General features: G+C 43.8%; 1 protein-coding gene across 13 annotated transcripts in view; it reads left to right on the forward strand.

Moving 5' to 3' along the window:
- auts2a (activator of transcription and developmental regulator AUTS2 a) overlaps positions 1–16,964 on the forward strand; it is a 1,221,519-nt gene that overhangs the window by 1,127,946 nt on the left and 76,609 nt on the right. The gene's annotated exons all lie outside the window — the stretch shown is intronic.

A 16,964-nucleotide genomic window follows, 5' to 3' on the forward strand; every position in this document is an offset into this window, starting at 1 on the left:
CAGAGCGCTGTTCCTTACCTGATGAAGGATCAGTGCTCTGAAAGCTCATGATTCCAAATAAACCTGTAGGACTTTAACCTGGTGTTGTGAGACTTCTTACTGTGCCCACCCCAGTCCAATGTTGGCATCTCCACCTCGTAAAAATCCAAGGGAAGCCTTTCGGTGGTGAAGTTAAACATCCCAGAGATGCATAGGCTTGGTAGAGATTCACGATTCTCTTCCACAAATGGCAATTGATGTTAGGTCAGTTGTTAGTTTTAAATCTGAGGTTGATAGATTTTAATTGAACGAAGATAGGAAGGGAGCTGGAACAAAGCTGGGTATACGGGATTGGGTCACATGATCTCTTTGAATGACTGAGCATGCTCAAGGCGCGACTCAAGGTCCTACTGTTTATGTGTTGCTAACTGGTCAGGGAGCAAGAGCAGCAATGAAGAGATTGGTTTGGGATTAAACATGGCAGCTTTGCTTATTTAGGCTCTGAAGTATGATTGACAACCATTTGCTGTTTGACTCATGCCCCACCCTTCCCACAGAGCATTGAACTTACAAGACAGCTATTTTACAAAATAATCTGATTTTGACAAACTTGGGGGCCCCCTCTGATTCTCAGAGCCTGGTACAACCAGAATATAAAAAATAACTCCTTTGTCATTTAATTTCACCTCTCTTGCCATAGAAAAGTCTTCAAAATCAAAGGAAGCAATTCCCCTGACACAGATGTAATATTTAGTTTCATACCGACAGTGACCAATGCTCAGCTGTAAGCTCAATAAACATGAACATGAACTGCAAGCGAAAGATCTTGGAATTACCAAATGGCATCATAAAAGAGACAGTTTAATGTTATCAGCTGTAATTCTTTGCTGGAACTAAAACCTAAAGATAAGTAAGCCTTTTGGGGATTCGGGGAATAAAGAGAAGCAAAATATACCATTCAAAGGGAGGATGTTAAATCATAGAATATAGAATCAAGAATCATAGAATCCCTACAGTGCAGAAAGAGGCCATTTGGCCCATTGAGCTTGCACCCGACAACAATCCCACTCACACCTTATACACGTAACCCCATGTATTTACCTTGCTAATCTCCCTGGCACTCGGGCAATTTACCATGGCCAATCAACCTAACCCACGCATCTTTGGAATGTGGGAGGAAACCGGAGCACCCGGAGGAAACTCACGCAGTCAAGGAGGAGAACGTACAAACTCCACACAATCACCCAAAGCCAGAATTGAACCCGGGTCTCTGGCGCTGTGAGGCAGCAGTGCTAACCACTGTGCCACCTAAAGGGTTGAATGATCTGCACATTGTTTAATCAGACACTGGTGGACAGATCATCAATGTGGTAATGAAAAGATATTAAAACAATAAAAAGATGGAAGTCAGGAGAGGGGCAACTTGAAAGGAAAACACAAAAGACCCAGATCTTCCAGTTTCCTTTTAGTCAGAGACCAGGTGCACCCCAGATGATGTACTGTGGGACCCTTTGGAAACCCCAAAGCAAAGACTCATTGGGAATTGCTCAGGATGTTTGAACTTCCAATGAGTAATTCCCCTACTTCTGGAACCCTCCGAAAAAGTCCCCAATTCTGCTTTAGAGTTGGAGGCTTTGGACAGCTCTACCTTACTTATCTGATAGTTACCCAGAAATGTTAGACAGGAAACAATTTCGTCTAACACTTGGCTAACTATAAAACTGACCCCACTCCCCCATCACTCATACTGACTCCACCCGCCCCCAACCTGACCTGACCAACTCGACTTGCCCCCCGACCCCAATAACCACTCCACCTAATTGCCCTCCCAACCCAACCTGACTCCATATGACTCACCTACCCACCTGCCTCCCTACTCACCTGCTATCCTACCCACCTACCCCCCCACACCTCTTTGTCCAACTTACCAACTTTCCCCATGCACTTACCTTCTCTCTGCAGCTGTTTTCAAAACAGCTTTGGGGCATTGAAATTCCCCCTTAAAAAAGGTGTGTGGTTTCCGTGGGGATTCTCTGAACTTCTTACAATGAGGTTTTCTGCACTGGGTGAGATGTGAAAGACGCCCGCCCCCCCTATTGGAAGACTGCCCTGAAATATAAGTAAGCATTTTTTTGTGTGGTCAAGGTTGAAAATAGGGTTTCTGAACCTGATCGGAAGATCTGGGCCAAACATTTGGAAACAGCTGGCATCTTTGCCGGTCCTGGCAAGATGAAGAAAAGCCAGGCCCAATATCCTAACTTCCCCTCACTCCCACATGCACAGCCTTGAAACATCTGAAACTTCAACTTTCTTCCTTCCCCCCCCAAATATGGACAATGCATCTTCCATTCTCACAGCTCCAGATGTAAAGAGAATAGGGGATATAGCTCAGGCCTGAAACTACTAAAATCAATATTGAGGAAGATGGTTGACTCTTTGTGAAGACCATAAGATATAGGAGCAGAATTAGGCCATTCGGCCCATCGGATCTGCTCCGCCATTCAATTATGACTGATATGATTCTCATCCCCATTCTCCTGCCTTCTCCTCGTAACCATTGATCCCCTTATTGATCAAGACCCTAGATATCTTTGTCTTAAAGGCACTCTATGATATGGCCTCCATAGCCCCCTGTGGCAATGAGTTCCCCAGCTTGCATTAAGCTGGGTTTGAAGGGTGCAAGAGAGCAAAGATGGAAAAGTTGCAATGAGAGGGGGAGTGAAAGGGAGAATCATCGGTACAAAAAAAGTGTTCAACAATTTTGATTTTAGTGTCCCCGTGAGCAGCAAGAGTTTTTTTAAAAAACACTTGTGTTTGAAGTTGTGATGACTCATTAAATCACCCCCGTGCCGACTGTTTCTGCACAAGGCAAATGGTCTTGTGCAACACTTTACCTTCATGACCCGGCTCCATTAACTGAGACTGCTTCGAGGCTCAGGTTCACTGTAAATATTCAAGAATCCAATTCACCCACCTATTCCAAGGCTGATTTATTTGGTACTTACCTTTCAAAATGACACGCTGGCTGTGATACAATGTTTTTCCTGGAGCCTTGACTGAAGTACTTTTCATCAAACACCAGAGGTGGAGTCAAAATTAATCAACGTTGGAGAAAGTGTCGCACATTGATTTATTACAGTTTAGTTGTAACTTAAAGTCGCGCACTGTTTCCAACATTTATCACATCTCTATTTCATTCTGATTGTAGCTGGCAGCACCCTAAGCGTCGGTAGCCAGAGAAAACAAAACCCTAGCAGCAAACGCAGTTTCAACTCTCCAGAGATTATCTTAATGAATGTTCTTATGTATGAGGTTAGTTGCAGAGTGCATTGATTTACTGCTCCCCTTCTCTGAAGTCTTCGCATCCTGAAAGCACACATTTGAGCTACCTTTTTGTTTTTTTAAAAAAAACATTTTCCGACACTGTTTCTTTATGTCCTCTGGTGTGAGTCATTCAGCACCACTGTGTTTCCTTCCGTTGGGTGGATGGTGAACATGGGTGGTGAATTGTGCCATACCTGTACCAGTGTTCTTGCATGATTAGCTAATGGGGGCTATACATGCAGTGGATCAGGCATGTCAGTGCGTTCCGCATCCTTCCACTTGAATGGAGGACTTGCTCCAATAAGCATGGGGATAGCTTCATGGAGACTGTGGTAGGGAGTTGTTTACAATTCTGTAGGCCTGAAGAAGTTTTCACAGTCATACATAGTTTAACAGTCAGTCTTTATTGACACTTAGAACTATTTACATATATAGAGTAAAGGGTATAAACTAAGAGCTGTTTCCATGCTCGCTGGCACACACAGCTCTGTCTAACACTCAACTGATCCTGTTCTCTCCTACTATGTGGACGATACTGTACTCAGTCCTAAATTGACTCTATTTGTGCCAGAGCCTTATACTACAGAGACAGTGGCTGGAATTTCACCGTCCTATCCACCACGGGAATCAGAGCGGGCGAGGGGCAGACCATGGAAAGGTCCATTGACTTTGGGCAGGATTTTACGGTTTTGGGACGAGCGAGGCTGTAAACCCTACCCAGCGGCTCAAACTGGGCACCAGCTTTTATTGAGACACCAAGGAAGTGGTGGAGGAACAAGGCGAGATGTTACACGTACCATTAAGGCACTCATTTTGAGTTGCCTTCTCCTTTCCCTTGTTAAGGATTCAATTTTTCTTGCATTGCCATTAACATTCTGGAAGTATTCCATATCGTGTAACAAATATCCCCTGTTTCTGTTGGGACCTTTGCTAATAGAACATAGAACATAGAACATTACAGCGCAGAACAGGCCCTTCGGCCCACGATGTTGCACCGACCAGTTAAAAAAAAACTGTGACCCTCCAACCTAAACCAATTTCTTTTCGTCCATGAACCTATCTACGGATCTCTTAAACGCCCCCAAACTAGGCGCATTTACTACTGATGCTGGCAGGGCATTCCAATCCCTCACCACCCTCTGGGTAAAGAACCTACCCCTGACATCGGTTCTATAACTACCCCCCCTCAATTTAAAGCCATGCCCCCTCGTGCTGGATTTCTCCATCAGAGGAAAAAGGCTATCACTATCCACCCTATCTAAACCTCTAATCATCTTATATGTTTCAATAAGATCCCCTCTTAGCCGCCGCCTTTCCAGCGAAAACAATCCCAAATCCCTCAGCCTCTCCTCATAGGATCTCCCCTCCATACCAGGCAACATCCTGGTAAACCTCCTCTGCACCCTCTCCAAAGCCTCCACATCCTTCCTGTAATGTGGGGACCAGAACTGCACACAGTACTCCAAGTGCGGCCGCACCAGAGTTGTGTACAGTTGCAACATAACGCTACGACTCCTAAATTCAATCCCCCTACCAATAAACGCCAAGACACCATATGCCTTCTTAACAACCTTATCTACTTGATTCCCAACTTTCAGGGATCTATGCACACATACACCTAGATCCCTCTGCTCCTCCACACTATTCAAAGTCCTCCCGTTAGCCCTATACTCAACACATCTGTTATTCCTACCAAAGTGAATTACCTCACACTTCTCCGCATTAAACTCCATCCGCCACCTCTCGGCCCAACTTTGCAACCTGTCTAAGTCTTCCTGCAAACTACGACACCCTTCCTCACTGTCTACCACACCACCGACTTTGGTGTCATCAGCAAATTTGCTAATCCACCCAACTATACCCTCATCCAGATCATTAATAAATATTACAAACAGCAGTGGCCCCAAAACAGATCCCTGAGGTACACCACTTGTAACCGCACTCCATGATGAATATTTACTATCAACCACCACCCTCTGTTTCCTATCCGCTAGCCAATTCCTGATCCAATTTCCTAGATCACCCCCAATCCCATACATCTGCATTTTCTGCAGAAGCCTACCATGGTGAACCTTATCAAACGCCTTACTAAAATCCATATATACCACGTCCACTGCCTTGCCCCCATCCACCTCCTTGGTCACTTTCTCAAAAAACTCAATAAGGTTAGTAAGGCACGACCTACCTGCCACAAAACCATGCTGACTATCACCTATCAATTCATTACTCTCCAAATAACTATAAATCCTATCCCTTATAATTTTTTCCAACATCTTGCCGACAACAGAAGTGAGACTCACCGGTCTATAATTCCCGGGGAAGTCTCTGTTCCCCTTCTTAAACAATGGGACAACATTCGCTAACCTCCAATCTTCTGGTACTATACCAGAGGCCAACGACGACCTGAAGATCAGAGCCAGAGGCTCTGCAATCACTTCTCTTGCCTCCCAGAGAATCCTTGGATAAATCCCATCCGGACCAGGGGATTTATCTATTTTCAGACCCTCCAGAATATCCTGCACATCCTCCTTATCAACTGTAATACTGTCTATTCTACTCCCTTGCAACCCAGTGTCCTCCTCAGCTATATTCATATAATAGAACTTTATAAAGAAAAAGTTCCTCTTTCCTTCTCTTCCTAATGCCACACCCTCATTTGAGGGGAAGTACCAGCCTCACTGGTAACACTGCAGACAACCTTGGCACAAATGGCTCACGGAATTAAGCATCGGACAGTATAGAACATAAAATGTATAGCTGATTCACAAATTGGGCTCGTATGGAATCAGTATAACAGGAAGTTCCTTGTGAGAAATTTACATATTAATCATAGAATCATATAGTGCAGAAGAGGCCCTTCAGCCCATTGAGTCAGCACTGACACATTAGGTGGGAGGTCAGATGTTCCTCATCGCATCTGCCAGCACTTGGCCCATGGCCCTGAATGTTCTGATGTGCCAAGTGTTCATCCAGATACTTTTTAAAGGATGTGAGGCAACCCACCTCTACCATTCTCCAAAGCAGTGTATTCCAGGCTGTCACCACCCTCTGGGTAAAAAGGTTTTCTCTTCACATCCCCCTAAATCTCCTGCCCCTCACTTTGAATCGATGTGCCCTCGTGACTGACCCTTCAACTAAGCGGAACAGCTGCTCCTTATCCACTCTGTCCATGTCTCTCATAATTTTGTACATCTTGATCAGGTCGTTCCTCAGGCTTCACTGCTCCAATGAAAACAACCCAAGCCTATCCAACCTCTCTTCATAACTTACATGTTCCATCCCAGGCAGCATCCTGGTGAATCTCCTCTGCACCCCCTCCAGTGCAGTCACATCCTTCCGATAATGTGCATGTTTACAATGTACAATTTACATATTAATGTTATATATGAGAGTGATTCCAGTTCAGAAATAAAGTTGCATCGGGTTTTGAGACACCCTGAGATTGTGAGTGCTATGAAAATGCGAGTTCATCCTTTTATCTACCACTGGAAAAAACAGAATCCAGAATTGTTCCTCTTCCAATCCCATTGGCTCAGTTTGCTTTCTCCTGGCGTTTTCTGCTGATTGTATGGCTTTTCTGTGCGCACCCAGAAGATGAGAAGCTCCATTATACGGGAGGTAGAAGATGGTTTATACATTGTTAAACAGAATCAGAGAACAGTATAGCATGGAAGAGGTTATTCAGCCCATCGAGCACACACCAGCTCTTTCAAAGGGCAGTTCTACTCCTCTTCTTCCCCCATATCCCTGGAGCTTTTACGGTTTCCTTTCTAAGACGGCACAGTGGTTAAAGCACTGCTGCCTCACAGCGTGAGGATCCTGGGTTGGATTCTGGCCTTGGGTGTCTGTGTGGAGTTTGCGTGTTCTCCCCGTGTCTGTGTGGGTTTCCTCCAGGTGCTCCAGTTTCCTCCCACAGTCCAAAGAAGTGCAGGTTAGGTGAATTGGTCATGCTAAATTGCCTCTGAGGGCGGAATTTTCCCATCCCGTCTGCCACGGAAATTGCGGGACCTGACCATGCAAAGGTCCATTGACCTCGGACAGAAATTTCCGGCCTTAGGGCAAGCGCGGCCGGAAAATCCCGCCATTGGTGTCCAAAGATGTGCAGGTTAGATGGATTGGCTATGGTAAATTGCCCTTTAGCCAAGATGTCTAGGTTAGATGGGTTAGCTGTGGTAGGTGTGTGGGGTTACAGGGATAGGGTGAGGGAAAGTACCTGGGTAAGGTACTCTGTCACAGAGTCAGTGCAGACGTGATGGGCCAAATGGCCTCCTTATGCACTGTAGGGATTCTATCACTCTCCCAATGCCATCATGGACAAATGTACGAGCATTGAATCTGTATCCACCACACTATCAGACCGTGTATTCTTAAATTATATCATTGATGTTGTATTGCCTCTACTTACTTTTCCTGCCAAAAAGTATCACTTCAAGTGGCACTGCATTGAATTTATGGGCCATGTGCCCAGCCCCTTAAAGTCCATTACTCTCATTCTCCCTGTTTACTACAATTTCAAGTTTTGTGTCTTTGTCAAATTTTAAAATTGTGCCAAAGAAGAATAATGGACTTGCATTTATCGAGCATCTTTTACATCCTCAGGACATTCCATCCTTTGCTTTCACTATCTTAGCACACAGAACAGCAGTTAGCAAGGTCCCACAGATACAGATAAAACAAATGGTCCATTCATCTCTTTGGGTGCTTTTGTTTTGGGGACAAATGCTGGCCAGGACGTTAGAGAAGTTCCTATTTTGTAACTTAAAAATAAAATGCCCTCAGGTCTTCTATGTTCTCCCACGCATACCAAAATGAGTCTCAGTTTAGCATCTCACCTGAAAGATGGCATTTCCAGAATTCCCTCAGTACTGCACAGCAATAGTTTTAAGTGCTCAGGTTAGTAGAGGGATTTAGTAGAACCAGAATTACCCTGGTAGTGATGGGTCCAAACAGCCAGCGTATAGCTCCGTCTTTACAGAGGATTTACACAGGAAATCCAGTAGAAACATAAAGATTGATTTGATTTATTATTGTCACATGAATACAGTGAAAAGTACGGCTTCTTGCGAGTTTTGCAGACAAAGCATACCGTACATAGAGAAGGAGAGGGTGTAGAATGTAGCATTACAGTCATAGCTAGGGTGTAGAGAAAGATCAACTTGACGTAAGGTAAGTCCATTCAAAAGTCTAATGGCAGCAGGGAAGAAGCTGTTTTTGAGTCAGTTGGTATGTGACCTCAGACTTTTGTATCTTTTTCCCGATGGAAGAAGGTGGAAGAGAGAATGCCTGGGGAGCGTGGGATCCTTGATTATGCTGGCTGGTTTTCCAAGGCAGCGGGGAGTGTAGACAGAGTCAGTGGATGGGAGGCTGGTTTGCGTAATGGACTGGACTTTGTTCACGACACTTTCTAGTTTCTTGTGGTCTTGGACAGAGAGGAGCCATACCAAGCTGTGACACAACCGGAAAGGATGCTTTCTATGGTGCATCTGTAAAAATTGGTGAGAGTCATAGCGGACATGCCAAATTTCCTTAGTCTTCTGAGAAAGTAGAGGCGCTGGTGGTCTTTCTTAACTATGGCATCGCCGTGGAGGGACCAGGGCACGTTGTTGGTGATCTGGACACCTAGAAACTTGAAGCTCTTGACTATTTCCATTTCATTCTCTAATGTCACTGTCCATAAAATTCTGGAGGTTTCTGCTCAGCATATTACCGTGGAATGCAACTCCAGGCCCATTCAAACAAATCAGTGTAGAAATTTGGGGCTTGGTATTTTTTAAGCATCTTGGTGAAGGAGCAGGTTCAGAAATAGACCTCAGTAAAATAAGGCTGCATGGACCAGTATTATGCTGAACACCTAATTTGTTTCCTCTTTATGGTCTGTCCAATCAAATGGCATACTCGTGCTGTACAGCATTCAGCATATCAATAATCATCAAGCCAACCAGGGAATGCAGGAGAATGGCCTTCATTATTCCTCATTGCTGCCATTTAATATAGGAATAAAAATACAAGAACAGGCTGCAAAGTGGTTGTTGGCCATAAATCCACATTCTTTCAATCTGTGACATGGTGCGAATACGACCATGTTCATCATCTTAGGGTGCTTGGTCCGGTTCTGGTGGGCACATAGGTGGTTGCTAAGGCCCATCTGTGCCTGGAATGTTCTGCTATCAATTAGACAGGAGTTTTGGGTGAGCTACTGGCTCAGGATTTCTTCCCCCTGCATTTCCTCTCTGCTTACATTTGCTTTCGAAGGAGGCTGCACCTTTTTTTATTTGGCTGTGCCAGTTGCAGAGGGCCCTGGACAAACATCCCCAAGGACTTGAAGTCGATGCCAAAACTCCTATGTGAAGACTTCAGAGCATCCTTGTAGTGTTTCCTTTGACCACCGTGAGAGCACACCCCAGACTCAAGCTCTCCATAGAAGATTCACTTCCGCAAGTGAGTGTCAGGCATTCTGGTTACATGACCAGTCCATTCAGCTGTAACTCTCTCAGCATGGTGTGGATGCTTGGCATGCCATCTTGGGTGTGCACCTCAGTGTCTGGTACTATGTCCTGCTAACTGATCTTCAGAAACATCTGAAGCAGCCCGAGTAGAAGTGGTTGAGCTTTTTGCATGGTCCTCTGGAAGAAGACTGAAGAAATCTACAGCCGTTTCATCCCAGTTCGTGTCATAACTGGATGGCAAGATCCCAGAATGGAACACTGGCTCAAAAGACAGTAACTTTTACTTTTCTTAAAAACATGAAGGAGCAAAGTGGGCGGCACGGTAGCACAGTGGTTAGCACTGCTGCTTCACAGCTCCAAGGACCTGGGTTCGATTCCCGGCTTGGGTCACTGTCTGTGTGGAGTTTGCACATTCTCCTCGTGTCTGCGTGGGTTTCCCCCGGGTGCTCCGGTTTCCTCCCACAGTCCAAAGATGTGCGGGTTAGGTTGATTGGCCATGCTAAAATTGCCCCTTAGTGTCCTGAGATGCGTAGGTTAGAGGGATTAGTGGGTAAAATATGTAGGGATGTGGGGGTGGGGCCTGGGTGGGATTGTGGTCGGTGCAGACTCGATGGGCCGAATGGCCTCTTTCTGTACTGTAGGGTTTCTATGATTCTATGATTCTTTCATATAACTGCTAATTGGTTTTAACAACAAGAAAGATATAAAACATGAAAAATTTGGATCATGATGCAATACTCGTTTACTCCCCCCTTATCTTCACAATCTGACAAATATTTTAAGATGAACATGGATTACTAAGTACACCTTAAACTACAATGGTCCCATTCATACACAGTCCCTTTTAAGCACACAAGATGACTGTGGTGAGATGCACTCCTTTCTGAACCCAAGGGAATATCTGTAGATTTCTCCACAAAATCCCCCAGATGATTATTGTTTCATGAACTTGCTTGTCTCCCTGAACTCCAGCTTACACATGTGTGATTTCAAATTCTGCTTTCAAAAGTCACACTTTCAAATTTTCTTTTAAATTATACTTTCTCTCCGTTGCTTCCATCAAGATTTCGCTTTCAGATTTTAGACCTCCCACTTCAGGTTTCCTTTGCCTTAAAATTCTTTAACACAAACTCCGAGGTCCACCCATCGATATCCACAATTATTTCAAATAATGTGTTCCAAACTATAATCATTTCTCATAACCTTAGCTTTTTCAACTCTCTGTGACTTTGCTGAACAGTAATCTGTTCTGGTTTCCAGTTTCCTCTTTTCCGTTAACTCCAGACTTCTTGAAAACTTCTCTTCATTTCTTTAGTTTCCTTAACTAGATGAATGTTAGGTTTCTGGCATCTGTTTTCTTAACCATAGTATGGCGTTTCTTCTAGGAAGGTTGAGTGATGTTCCCTTTTTAGCCTTTTAAAACCAGTTGTTTCCAGCAGAGCTGTGAGAACTGCCTTCCCTCTCACTATCTATCTTGAACTGCAATCAAATTAGTTAAACTAAAACTTAAAAGCTTCTTTACCTGGAAAGGCTTAGTTGTTAAGCAGCCACTGCTGGTTTATTTGCTCTTTGTGCTGCAGCTCACTCTAAGCACAATAGAATCACAGCTAGAATTGAAACCAACCGCCACACATACAAACACCTTTGTCCAGCAAGAATCTAACAAGGTTTACCCTTCCAGGCACAGAAACATTAAATTAAACCCACTTAAAACTATGCCTTATTTCTAATGCTTGTCAATACAAATGTAAATCCCTTTAACTATATTTATGTTCCTCACATCATCCTGCTTCAATCTCGAGCCCAATATTTCAGTCAATGGCCAGTACCTATCAGCAGTAAGTTCACTTTTCTCTCGATCTATCTATATTCGCGATGAGACAAGCACAAGAATTGCTAAAGGAAGTGTAGTTTTCAGCAGACAAAGAGGGGTAAATCTGTCTACAAAACTGAAAGTCTATAGTCCGTTCTGTTCTGCACACAAGAGAATTGGACTCATGCCAAAAAACTCAACTGCTTTCACTTGAGCTGGCTTCAAGAGATCAGATGGCAGGACAAGATACTATGTGGAAACATAGCAAGGTAGTAAAACCACCATCTTCTCTCATTCGTGGGGCCACAGTGGTTAGCACTGCTGCCTCACAGCGCCAGGAACCCCGGTTCGATTCCCGGCCTGAGTCATTGTCTGTGGAGTTTGCACATTCTCCCCGTGTCTGCGTGGATTTCCTCCGGGTGCTCCAGTTTCCTCCCATAGTCTGAAAGACGTACTGGTTAGGTGCAGTGACCCGAACAGGCGGTGGAGTGTGGCTACTAGGGGAATTTTGCAGTAACTTCATTGCAGTGTTAATATAAGCCTTACTTGTGACTAATAAATAAACTTTTACACTCATAATATTTCAGTCTATATATGTGTATATTTTAAAATAAATATTTAGAAATTCCAGTATTTCTTGTACAATGCTTCCTTCAGAAAGCATGAATCCTAAACCTCATAAAACCATTAACTGTTAAAAAGCAATAGAGAGGCAATTCTGCTGTGGAATTGTCATTGTGAACCTCCTGACTACAGATGCGGACACTGCATTCGTGCTCCTCTTTATAGCAGCATCCTGTAGCTTGAAATGGGTGGTGCAATTTGAAAACAAGTATTTAATCAGTTTCTGAGTTTTTATATCTTTAAAATGGACAACACGAGCCCATGGCCGATTTACTTCATGCTGTATTTCATAATCCACCATTGAAATTGTAATTTTCGGCCATTTTTCATGTCGCTTAATCAGTGGAAAGAGCTACCCTACAGAAAATTCAGGATAAACAGGGGGCAGTCTGGTTACACAACCCTGACTGCGGGGAAAATTACATCACAACTTTTTGATTTGATTTATTATTGTCACATGTGTTGGGATACAGTGAAAACTATTGTTTCTTGTGCGCTATACAGTCAAACCATACCATTCACAGAGTATGTAGGGGAGAAGGAAAGGAGAGGGTGCAGAATATAGTGTTACAGTCGTAGCTAGGGTGTAGAGAAAGATCAACTTAATATGATGTACATCCATTCAAAAGTCTGATGGCAGCAGGGAAGAATCTGTTCTTGAGCAGGTTGATACGTGACCTCAGACCTTTGTATTTTTTTCCTGAGGGAAGAAGGTGGAAGAAAATATGCCCGGGGTGCGTGGGGTTCTTAATTATGGTGGCTGCTTTCCCAAGGCAGCAGGAAGTGTAGATGGATTCAATGGATGGGAGGCTGGTTTGCCTGATGGACTGGGCTATGCTCACAACTCTGTAGTTTCTTGCGATCTTGGTCAGAGCAGTAGCCATACCAAGCTGTGTTACATTCAGAAAGGATGCTTTCGATGGTGCAGCTGTAAAGGTTGGTGAGAGTCGTAGCGGACATGGTGAATTTCATTAGCCTCCTTAGAAAGCAGAGGTGTTGATGGGCTTTTTTAACTATAGCGTCGGCGTGGAGGGACCAGGACAGGTTGTTGATGATCTGGACACTGGGAAACCTGAAGCTCGCGACCATTTCCACTTCATCCCTGTACAAGCAGCACTTTGTAGTCACGTTAATAAGCCATTTTCTTTGCTGATTAGCAATCAGTAAGATGCCTCAAGAGGACATGGTGAGGAACAAACCTTGACTTGTGCGCAGGCCTTCTCAAGCCAGCGACCTGGGTGACTGGAGTCAGGTTGAATATTGGCACTGAAATGTGAGGTTACAGAAGGGCCTGTCTGCTGTAGATGAGCACAGTGCTAATATTTGCAGGAATCAAAATTGAGACATTGCCAACAACCCACTGAAGTACTTACTTGATACGGAGTCTGGTTTGCAGCCGCATCCTGCAGGGCAGTATTTAAACACCGGAGGTATTTCACACCGCAGCGGAACAGACATCTCATTCCTTAGATTCTTGTTCGGAAATGGCGCACCCAGTTGGCGTGGTCATTTGGAGATTTAATGTCAGGCCCTTGTATTTGATGTGAAGCCGGTCCAGGAATCCAAACATTTTTAACCATTGTTTACCCAATATTGGAAAAGTAGCAGCCTGACCAGTTTATTTTTCTTCCTGCTGTTTAACTCCCCAAACGTTTTCATTCCTTGTCAATGAAATATGTGCGTCGAGCTCCTTCCAACTGGGAAAAGAAAAGGAGCTTTAACGCGCTTTTAATCATCACCTGATCTCAGTTTCACTTTGTAAGCATTTGCAGTGTGGAGCAAACTTGCTTGCAACTGGTTGAGAAGTTTCGGAACTATTTGGACCTGATCTCCATCATGTCTTGTGCCCTCTTTGACTGCCTCCTTAACGGGGAATTAATGCTTATGAGGGCGGTGGTTACTGTCTATACAGAATTTTCCATGTCGCTATTAATGAGACTGTTTGAAGATATCTGCCAATTGTTGGAGATTAGTGTGTTCATCTGTTGCAGTCCCTCCATTCTTTAAGTACAAAGCCAATGCGTAGAGTGGACCGGGCAAGTTTAAATCCATCTCCTTGCTTGCTCCAAAACCAAATTCAAATTGAGTCCAGTTCATGATCCCCACAAGCTGACAAGATAAGGCATTGCACCCCATCTTGAGCTTGGTCTATTCAAATCTCCAGCATCTAGAGTGATTGCACTGATGCATGCAGTGTAACTCACTCAGTATTCAGTGGCTGCATTTGCCTTATACAGAGGCTGGATAATACTGGAGACTGATCTGGAAGCAGGTGTGAGCTTCTTCTGTTTATTCAGCAGGCCACTCTTCAGCCAGGTTTGAAAATCAACTCCCATTCCAATTAATGGGCTTCTGCTTCTGCTCTGAATGGCAATAGATGCAGATGGGATAAAACAATGTGAATTCCAAATTGATAAAGGCAAATATAGAGCTAATGTCAACAAAGAGCGGACAAGAAGTAAATTGGTTTAACATACAGGACAATGGAGGCTGTTGGATGACATGCTAAATGATTAGCTTCTTTCCAAATACATCAGTTTCAACATATTAATCTTGTGACGGCTCAAAAATGTTGCCCAGCAACCAGTCTCGATGGAGCACAGCACAGAGGGAATTAGGCTAATGAGCAGGAAACAAAAATATCGCTTACAAAACAGTCATGTTTTTCTTGGGGCAGGTGAATTTTCTAATTTGGGTTTTCATTGACAGAACTAAACACTTCTTACTCAGGTATGTCATGGGTCCCATAGAACAATACTGCCTCGTTGACTTCAAATAGTGTCCCCAGTCCCAACCCAGAACAGCGCCCTCTACCACTGCAACCAAGATACATCTTTTCCTTTTCAGTACAAATCAACCTTGTGATCGCTGAGTGAGTTTGTCAATTTGTAGTCGGTTGTGGGCAGTCTGGTACTCTGAACCACATGACCACAAGGAAACTGGGATGAGACTATCCAAACCAAATTTCCACAAGACTCATGTGGTGTTAATATGAGGAGACTTCCAGCCCACTGGCATGGTCTGGATATGAATAATGTGTACTAGTCTCCCATTTCATTTCTGGCACAGGACTGTAGCAAAATGTTCTTCCAAAATAAAATGCTGAAAAAGTAATAATGTGGTACTTGCAGCTGGGCGTCCTAGAACTGGGAACATTGGCCGAACACTGGGAGTATGCATGCTCTTCTTTGTAAATTAGTGTTTATTGATGGAGTTGATCATGCTAGATTACTGGGTGAAGTTTAAGAGTTCCGTGGAACAAAATCCTTTCCTGTTGACTTCCCGCCCCTGCCAAGAAATGGCCTTGGAATTCTGCACGTTTGGTTTATCTAGCGGAGTTGCTTGGAGTACGGAACGTCAACAAAGCGCATGGAAAATCTTTTGCTCATACATTTGTCCAAGGTTGTGCCTCCTCTGGACTGGAGTCACATTAGTTAGCTGAGGAGACACATTTAATCAGCTTAGGAGAACGAAGGATGGGAGGCCGGCGAGCATGGGAACTTTGGAGGTGGAACAGAATTCTTGTCTTGCTTGTTTTAGCATAGTAATTGGTAACAGTGAATTATTAATCCAGTCATCAATGTAAGGCTTTCATGGGGCAACAGGATAGGGCAGACTTGCTAGTTTTTGTTGGCCAAAGCTGAGATGTGACTTCTGTGGACTGAGGTATATGAGGTATTTGTACTTTGCTTACTGAAGAGCCTGTGAGGGGAAAGTATGTTAATCATTTTTTATGTTGACAGACTGGCTCTCAAATACTTGTGGTTTGATCATAAAAATCTCACACACAGATTGAGCTGGAACACAGAATGTGTTAGCATTTCAGTTTGACTGAGTGTTGAACTAAGAAGCACCGTGTAGAATATTTTGGGGTTTTTTTCTCATTAATATTCTCTGCCAATTTCATTCCTCCTTCTCCTCGCCTGAGGGTGTTAACTCCTGGCTGAAGTCTAGTTCCCTGAATGGCATGCTCCTCCAGTGCTCCAGCCAAATCACTATTCTTCACGTTCAAGTCTGAAAGACACTTTTAAATTGATGGCCCTCATTGCTAAATCCCCGGTTGGAACAAATAGGCTTTCCCTCTCACCCTGTCAAATACTTCATAATTTTAAAAGCTCTAATTAAATTTACAAGCCTTCTCTGCTCCAGTGAAAGTAGCCCCACTATTTCAAATGTGTCTTCCTATATCCATGTTCCCATCCTGATGAATATACACCGTGAGATCTCCATGCCTTTGATGTTTATTTTTATAATTTAGTGCATTAAAACGGCTCAGTTCCATAAACTCAGTTATTTTAAAGTTTGGTACAAATTTACCACTCTGGGGGGAATTTTCCTGTCCCACCTGCCACGGGAATTGTAATGGGCGGGGGGTGGACCATGCAAAGGTCCGTTGACCGTGGGAGGCATTTTCTGGTTTTGGGGCGAGCGCAGCTGAAAAATCTCAGCCTGTGTCTTTACTCTCTGCACCCCCTTTTTTTAAAACATTGTTGGTTTTCTTTTCATTGCTTTCGATAACTGCAGTCATACTCTTAGAATATCACATAGCTTTATCCTTTCTGCTTATCTATATCACTTCATTGAGTGAATCCTTGCATTCATGTTATTATTTCCAAAATGTATTACCTCACATTATATCTGACATTTATCCATCTATTCCATTCTAATGCCACGTCTTCCTCAAATAGTTTATAGTTACCTCTGGATTTTGCTCCCTCTGCCGAAATCCATTTAATCTAAATATACTAAGGGCGGCACGGTAGCACAGTGGTTAGCAC

The sequence above is a fragment of the Mustelus asterias genome, chromosome 12 (genome assembly GCF_964213995.1).
Source record: "Mustelus asterias chromosome 12, sMusAst1.hap1.1, whole genome shotgun sequence".
Lineage (NCBI taxonomy): Eukaryota > Metazoa > Chordata > Chondrichthyes > Carcharhiniformes > Triakidae > Mustelus > Mustelus asterias.